At 52.1% G+C, this 8800-nt stretch overlaps 1 pseudogene; it reads left to right on the top strand.

Moving 5' to 3' along the window:
• The first annotated feature begins 2911 nt into the window (after positions 1–2911).
• LOC116912937 lies at positions 2912–3065 on the top strand (annotated as a pseudogene).
• The last annotated feature ends 5735 nt before the right edge of the window (positions 3066–8800 follow it).

Below are 8800 nucleotides of genomic sequence, written 5' to 3'. Positions count from 1 at the left end.
AGGGACGGACAGACAGATGAACAGACAGACCAGGGAGGATGGCAGATCGAAATGCCCTTGGTATGCCAGACATGGTAAAAACATGGAAGAGTCTGGAGAGTCAGAGAGGGGCCTCTTCACAACTCAGAGTCCTCCTCGGAGAGTAAAGTACCCCAGTGTGCCTCTGGAGTACTCCCCCCATGTTTGGGGACTCAAGGGCTGGAGATGGTCCCGTGTGAGGGGTGCACAGGGGTTGTGGGCGTCTTTCATGCCCACTTCCACCTCCCTCACTGCCCCTCAGCCCAGGGAAATGCTGCAGCCTCCTGCCTTGACTCAGGGTCTGGGCCTTCTTCCTTTTCTTAATGACTTATTCATTCTATGTACACTGGTGATTTGCCTGGGTGTCTGTGTGAGGGTGCCAAGTCCCCTGGAACTGGAGTTACAGACAGTTGCGAGCTCTCGTGTGGGTGCCAGGAATTGAACCCGAGTCCTCTCTAGCCCCAAATTGTATTCATCTTTTTCTTTTAAAAGATTTTATTTATTTATTTGTTTATTTATTTATTTATTATTTATTTATTTATTTATTTAATGTATGTGAGTACACCGTCGCTGCTGTCTTTAGACACACCAGAAGAGGGCATCAGATCTTTTTTTTTTTTTTTTTTTTTATTTTATTTATTATATATGAGTACACTGTAGCTGTCTTCAGATACACCAGAAGAGGGCATCAGATCCCATTACAGATGGTTGTGAGCCACCATGTGGTTGCTGGGAATTGAACTCAGGACCTCTGGAAGAGCAGTCGGTGCTCTTAACCGCTGAGCCATCTCTCCAGCCCCAAATTATTCTTCTTGACTCTCACTTTTCTGTTCTGTAAAGCAAAGTGCAGGTATAGGGCCACATGGCTGTACTTGGGCTTAGCGTCAGCGCCTCACCCCCACCCATGAACTGCAGGGACAGTAGGAATAAAACAGAAAGCCAGCTGGGCTTTGGGATGGGGCATCATGGGTACCAGATGCTGTTCCCTCTGCTTTTATTCTTCTGCCCCAGCGCTGACTTCTGAGGTTCTAGCACCAAATGATTGGACTCTCTGTTGCTCCATGAAGTAAATCACTGCCCCCAGGATTTAGGGACAACTCCTTGGTCTGTGTGAGCTGGCCATTAGAGATTCCAGATATACCTGAGTGATTTTTGCTAGCTGACTTCCAGGAACAGCATTAGCTTGGTCACTTGGGCAGTGGCCCATGGAAGTCAGGAAGCCTCACGGGCAGTCAGGCACCCTTGTGGCATACACTCCCATGCCCTTCAGCCAAACTCTGATTCCGAGAATTGCTGTCTGCCTCCCTTTGAATCATGTTTATTGAACACCCGCTGGGCATGGTAGAATGGCTTACAGCCAAACGCCCTTGCGTTAGATCGCTGAGTAGGGTGCAGGGTGTCTACCTGCTTGAGCCTGCAGAAGGAGGTGTGGTTCTTGGCCTGGGATCTGCCAGACTGGTAATGTGCATGCCATGACCAGAGCTGAGCTCTCTCATGGCCCAGGGCAAAGCCAGCTCAGGCTGGTTTCCTGGAGTTCTGAGAACAGAGGCTGACCAGGAAAGGCACAGAAGCAAGACAAAGCCATAGCCTTGTCCAACTTGAGGTTTTGGGCTTCAGCACCTTCCCCCGAGAGAAATGGGATCAGATCAGGATTAGCTAATGGGATTTAAATGACATTTAAACGACAACTCCCTCAGACTTCAAGCACCTGCAGGTGAGAGGCACTCACTTGAGATGCCTCTCGAGGCAGCATCCTCAGAGCTGAGCTGGGAGTTCCCGCTCTTGTCCCTGAACAGACAGCATGTCTCATTTGGGGGTCTCTACGACCTGGACCTCAGGGTATTATAATCTGTTCTGGGGTATTAGAAGAACACCCGTCCCCATACCCTGAGCTTCCCCTATGACCCTACCCACCTTGCTAAGGCAGGTAAGGAGATGGCCAAGCACTTACAATTGCCTACTCCTGACCAGGATGGGAAGAGGCCAGGGCTGGTCTGGGGGCCTGGAATGCTGGGCTGGGTTTTAGCTTTACTTCATAGCTTTGAAACCTAGGACAGCACTCACAGTTCACTTGGAAGCTGGATGGGGAGCTGAGGATTTCCACTCCACCTTCCCTGCATCTATGACATTGGCAGACTCCATTCAGTACCAGTTCCTCACATGCCGTATGCTGTGTGTACCAGGCCCAAAACCAAGCCTGGACCATAAGAGTGGTCAGACCCACAGGCTTGAAGACAAGGATTTCTATCCTGTGCTGTAACTCAGTGTCTGGCCCATGCCGTGCCGTGACACTCTCTGAGAAGGAATTTTTGTTACAGACGCAATAATCCTGCTTAGTGATCAGGGGACCTTCCTTGACTGCCTGTACCCTGCCCTACTCCTGAGCTGTGGACCTCCTCATAGCTCAGTATGCGCACGGCGATGCACGGCGACCTACCTGTTCACCACCCTGGTCAGGAACTCATGGAGCCTTGTAGTGAGAGCTCCAGGGCCTCCCTGAGTAGGGAAGTCCCTGCAGGCTGGGTGGGTTGGGCACTTACTGGCATGGTAGGCTTTGAAGTTGGTTTGCCACTTTCCTCTCCACTGAGCCGGAGACAGACCCGGCCCATCATCCTGGAGCTGTGCTGCCTGGGTTGGCAGTTTCCATTCAGACAATGGTGGGTTGTCCTCTGGGGCCTCTCACGAAGCTCTCTAGGTTGCTGTCACAGCCCCTCCCATCTGCTACCCAGCAGCAGGGACCCAGCCTCTCCTGAGCCTGGTCTCATTGACGTCAGCAAGTGGGACAGGCTAGGAAATTATTTTCTGGTAGGAAAAATAGTCACCACACGTGGCCCTGCCCTGAAGTGCAAAAGTGCTTTTCTCTGCAACTGCTCCTGTTGAAAGATGGACTTTGATACTTACCTGGCAGGGAGATACCATGTTTACGAAGGTGGTTTTCCCAGGGCAAGGTTTATCCTTAGGATGTACTGACACCTGCAACTTCCTCAAATGGGGGAAACTTGACTGCATGATTTTTGGTGGTGGGAACTGTGTTCATGTTCTTCTGTTAAAAAAAAAAGGAAAGGGGGGTTGGGGATTTAGCTCAGTGGTAGAGCGCTTGCCTAGGAAGCGCTAGGCCCTGGGTTTGGTCCCCAGCTCCGAAAAAAAGAACAAAACAAAACAAAACAAAAAAAAAAAAAAAAGGAAAGGAAAGGATACACATTGAGGCCAACATTGGGGGTCAACCTGGTCTCCCCTAAGCTGCCTGCCAGAAGCAAGGCTCTTAGGTGTTGAGCCCCAAGAGCTGGCACCTGTAAGAGGTCCCAGCAGAAGGTGAGATTTACAAGCGTTAGGGGAGCGGGGTGGGTTGGCACCTGGAGAGGCCCGGAGTCCTGAGTTGGCGGATGTGAGGAGTGTGCCCGAGGGACGCCGTGCGAGGCACTGAGCAGGGGGAAGCACGGCAGAAACCGCACTGACCCTGAGTGCTGCTTCTCCTCCTGTTCGAATCCAGGAAGGGGAGCCCCTTTTGGAAGAGTTAAGTGGTTGATATTGACCTTTCCCCCCCTGACGACTAGGCCTGGTCCTAGCAGGCAGATCAGTGGTCAGCTGCGTTGTCTGACCACGGCAGAGCAAGGAAGGGGTCAAATCCTCTAATGCTGTTATGTTCTGTTGTCAGAAGCCTCTAGGTACACAGAGATAGCCTCCTGGGGCTGGTGATGCAGATGGCTTCTATAGACCTTGCTGTGTGAGCTGGACACTTTTCACCCTCTTTAGGGGCAGACATAAAAGGTCTAGCCTCGTGCGGTATGGGATGGTGTGGGGGAAGCCAGCCAACTGCTAGCACTGGGATATATAGTGGTAATTCAGTGAAAACTGGATCTATGACTGAGGACCTCCAGAGTTGGAGTCAGGCTCCCTAGAGTCCCCCACTGACCAGAGCTAATGGCACTAAGAGTTAGGCCTCAGCCTGGAACTGAAGTTGCCACCCTCTCTGACCTGCACCCACTTGTCTCAGATCTTTGTGCTGTGCCTTGGGCTGGCCTCCCTTCCCTGTGAATTCCTGCCCAAACCTCCTATTGCTTGTCTGTCCAATTCCACCAGTAGGGTGAGTGTGCTGTTCCAGGGAGCCCCATCCCAGCTTTTCAGCCTGGCACATGCCAGGGCTGGGACTCCTCCTCCAGGGAGCTACTGCTCCAGGACAGAACCATAGGGCAGGAGCCCCCTAGAAAACCTGCCTTCTGGACTTCTCTAGAACTTGAGTTCTGTCCCTTTCAGACAGGCGCAAGGCTGTGGTTACTCAGGAAGGTGGGGCCTGGCCCTGGTTTTGCCAGCTATGGCATCTGCTATTGGGTCCCCTGGTCATAAAGTAGTCACAGAGGTCAACATTGAGTTCCTCAGCTCATTGCTCAGTTTCAGGAAAGTTCGATCTCTGATATCAACCTTCCCATTTTCTCAAAAATGTGACCAGGAGGGTGAAGTGCTGTGGTTGATGGTGGCTGTGCCCACTCCGGAGACAGGAAGTTGCTTAGGAAGGAAGAGGGTTGAGAAAGGACATTCCCCCGCCCCACCTCTGGGCTCTGTCTCAGACACCCCTTCTACAACCAGGGTTCTTCCCACTGAGCATCAAGGGAGCAGCCGTTTTGGGGCTCGGGTCCAGAGAGACAGGAAGAAATCCACAGGTTTCAGTCTACTTAAGATGTCCAAGCATGGTTTACAAGGTACCATGTGGAGTGAGAGCTCTGATTGTTGGTCAGGGGCAAGGAGAAAGGAATGCGCCTGGCCAGTGTGGGTGCTGTGGACACCAAGGTTGTGTTGTTGTGTTTTATGATGTGCATGTGTGTGTGTTTACATACATGTATATATGTTTTGTAAGGGGGAATTCATGTGCACATATGTCAGGCAGTGAGATACATGCCTTTAATCCTAGTACTTGGGAGGCAGAGGCAGGCAGATCTACGAGTTTGAGGTTAGCCTGGTCTACAGAGTGAGTTTCAGAACCACCAGGGCTTCTCAGAAAAACCTGGTTTCAAAAAACCAACCAACCAGAACATCTGTATGCACACATGTAGAAGACCAAGGCTGGTGTCGGGTATCTTCCTCAATCGTTTTCTACCGTGTTTTTGAGATAAGGTCTCTCACTGAATCTGGAACTTGCCAATTTGGGTAAATTGGCTGGTTAACAGGGCTCACCAAATCCTCCTGTCTCTGTCCACTCTCCAGTACTGGAATCACAGATGTACACTGCCCTACCCGGTTTATGTGGGTGACTGGGGATCTGAACTCATGTCCTCCTGCTTGTGTGGTAAGTGCCTTACTGTCCTTTGGCTTCTGTTTTTGAGGATCACTCTGAGCTGGGCTTGATGGTACCTCTAGTCCTAGCCCTTAGAAGGGAGAAGCAGGGGGATGACCAAAAGCCTGAGACCAATCTGGTTTATGAGGCTACACAGTAAGACCCTGTCTTGGAAGATTGAAGAGGTAAAAATAAAAGCTCACTTTGCACTTTGGGGTCTGGAGACCATTTCAGTACCCCACTCTGCAGCAGTATCCCCTGAAAAATCGGCGAGGAGTAGGTACAAAAGACCCATGGAGGGGTTGGAGTGAGGATGTCAAGCAACTAGGGCGGGGTGAAGCTCTACAGAGGGACCCACAGATAGGGAGCAAAGCTGGTAAGAACTGGGTCTAGTGGTTCCGGCGTGGCCCAGCCCCCTCTCCATACAGCGCTGGGGTTCTCTTTGCTGCTGATGACAGCTGTACCTCCTGAGGGAGGAGCCAGCCTCCTTATCCTGAGGCTGTGTCAGCAACGCTGACAGAGCTGTGCTACAGCCCCTGTGGACGGTCTGTAGCCAGAAAGAGAGGCTGGGCTCTGCTGACCACCAGAAGCCACATTACCTGTGGGAATCTCTGAGGGGGTAGGTAATAAGGCCAGGCGCTGCCACACTAGGCATGAGAACAGGGAGTCTGCACACAGGAAAGCACGGGATTTGGGGTTAACATGGATCTGAGGCTGTGGTGGTCAAGGCCTCTGAAGGAGGGCTGGACTTGGAGAACCAGACTCAGGGAACAATGGGACATACACTGCCGCTAGAGGCCTGCCATCTTCAGAAGCTTCCCTGCCCCTGCTGCCTGAGGGCCTTAAGGGTATTGTCCTGCAGCCCGATCATGGGACACCTGACCTGGAAGGCCAGCGGTAAGTTTGTGGGTACTAATGGCACAACGTGGTCAGGGAACAGTAGGAGAGGGGCCCAGGATGAAGTACTGGATGAAGACCTTGAACCCTGAGGCTGAGTCCAGTCACTTTTAAAAGCTGCCTTGTGCTGGGGCTGAGGCAGGCTGTCTCAAAGCAGGTGGCAAGGAGGAGGCCTGGCCTTGGGCCGTTGGATGGGTAGAGTTGGGGAACTGGCCTCTTCTGGCTGTCAAAGACTAGACCAAACTTCTGAAAGAAAGCCAGGCCTGGGCTTCTTTCCCATCCACAAGGGCCCATGGCCAGACCCTTGTCCTCACTCGGCCTCCAAACAATGGGGTAGTGTGAGGGGGCCTGGGAATGTTCTGGTCAGCTGGGCACCCTGTGGGACCATGCTGAAGGGTGAGGATACACAGCAGTAGGCCGTGAGTCACGGTGTCTACCACCAGGCCTTAGAGGCCCTGGCTTCCCAGCTGAGGAGGAACAACCAGTTCTCAGTTCCGCAAGCCAGGGTCTGGCCTGCACCTCCTTCCTGCTTTTGGTCCCTCTCCACAGTTCTTCCTGTGTGTCCCCTAGTTCCTTCCCTCTGGTCTGTCTTTTTCTCTCCCTCACTGTCCAGCCTGAGATAGACCTGACAGGACAGCTATCTACAACCTCTCTTGCCTACTGAGAAGAAGGCCCAGACCATCACCTGTGCTACTCTGATGGCCTGTGGTTGACCCCAAGGGGAACCCAATGAGAGGGCAAGGTGTTGCCTAAAAGGAGACCTAAAAGTTTACTAAGTGTGCTGCAGAGGGGTAGACAACTGTTGTCTCAAGTTCAGAACCATCTGGGCAACATAGCAAGACCTTGCATCACAGAAAGGGGGACTTGGAGGTATACCTGACACTTATCCAATCTGTGTGCATGCATGTGTGAAACCACACTACTATAGAGAACAAATAGGAAAACCTTAAGGGCTCTCTCCCCCTCCCCCTCCCCCCTCCCTCTCCCTCCCTCCTTCTCTTTCCCTCCCCTTCCCCTCCCCCTTCCTCCCCTCTCTCTTCTCCCTCCCTCCCTTCCCTCCCTCCCTCCTCCCTCTTTCCCCTCTGTCCTCCCTCTCCCTCCTTTCCATCCTTCCCTCCCCTCCCTCTGCCTCCTATGGATTAGAATGTAACACTCTCAGCTACTGCTTAAGTGCCATGTCCATCATCCTCTTGCCATGATGATCATGACTTAACTCTCTGAAACTGTAAGCAAGTTACCAATTAAATGCTTTCTTCTGTTAAAGAAAGAAAGAAAGAAAGAAAGAAAGAAAGAAAGAAAGAAAGACACAAAGAAAGGAAGAAAGACTTAAGGAATAAAAAGTGACGAAATCCAAAAGACTAAGGGATAAAATAAACCCAGAGAATAAAAATTGAACAGCGATTGGGACCAGCTTAAAAATAGTAATATTTGGGGGTGGGAAGGGGGAGAGTGCCAATGAATTAAGACAGACATGAGGGTACCATGGAGGGTGGGCAGAGGGGGCAGGTCAGCTGACTCAGTCTGAATGGGCCCTGTCTGTGGCAGGGGAGACAGGGGTCAGAATATTCACAGGAGACCATGGGGTACAGAAGGACTAAGAATGAAGGCCAGGCTGGAAAGTGCCCAGGCTGAGCAGATCCAGGAAGCTTGATTTTGTGTGGCTCTAGGAAGCCAACGTGATGTGAAAAATCCCCAAGTGTTGAGTCATAGAGGATGGAGTAGCCAAGGTACTGTCAACGGCAGGGATCAGGGCTGGCATCTCTAGAGTGCCCTGGGAGACCTCAGCGGATGGCCACAGTAGAAGGTCTGGTACAGTGACTCTGGGCCAGCTCTAGGACACTTCAGGTGCTTACTCAGTGTGCCAAGGCTGACCCCTGACCTCTGCCCGTGGCTCTGGCATGGAGCAATGGGGGTGGAACTCTGATTGCCTTCCTCACTCTATCTCTGCCCTCCCCCACCAGCATGAACTTCATGGCCACATACAATATGCCCAGTGTGTTCCCTCAGTGTCTCAGAGCCCTCGTGCTGGGATCCAAGCTCAGCAGGGTGCCCTCACCCCAAGGACCCTGGCACCAGTACTAGACCCAGTGCCCGTGACATAGTCTTTGTGAGTCATTTGGTTTGGTCCTTGGAGTACCATTCTCAGGAAGAGAAGTAGCCTGCCTTAGTGCAAGGGGACAACGTTGGGACTGGAGCATGGGCCTGCTTGGTGCCTCGGCCCAGACGCTTAGACCACAGACAGCTGCTTCCGCTGAGTACTGTTCCCCGTAGCACTTCTGTCCGGCACATCTAAAGGTGTGTGTACCTTCTCCTGCCCTGACTCCAAGGCCTTTGCACAAGCTGTCGTCCATCTGAAGAGCTGTCTGTGTAATCCGCTGGCTTGGCTAACTCACATGAAACATTGCTTCCCAATGCTGGTTGATGTGTCACAGTGTCTGGTGGAATGGATGTCACAAGGGTGTGAGTCAGAGGTGGCCACTTCCACAGATTATTAATAGGCAGTCCCAGATAGACGATGATGCCAGCTTGGATCCTGGGGGTCAGGTTGTGGGCTTTGCCCATAGAGAGTGACGCTCTGACTGTCTCCTTTTGCCCCTCGTACCTGGTCACCAGAGT

The sequence above is a fragment of the Rattus rattus genome, chromosome 11 (assembly GCF_011064425.1).
Source record: "Rattus rattus isolate New Zealand chromosome 11, Rrattus_CSIRO_v1, whole genome shotgun sequence".
In the NCBI taxonomy this organism is placed as follows: Eukaryota; Metazoa; Chordata; class Mammalia; order Rodentia; family Muridae; genus Rattus; species Rattus rattus.
This window is presented reverse-complemented; position numbering and strand designations above follow the sequence as displayed.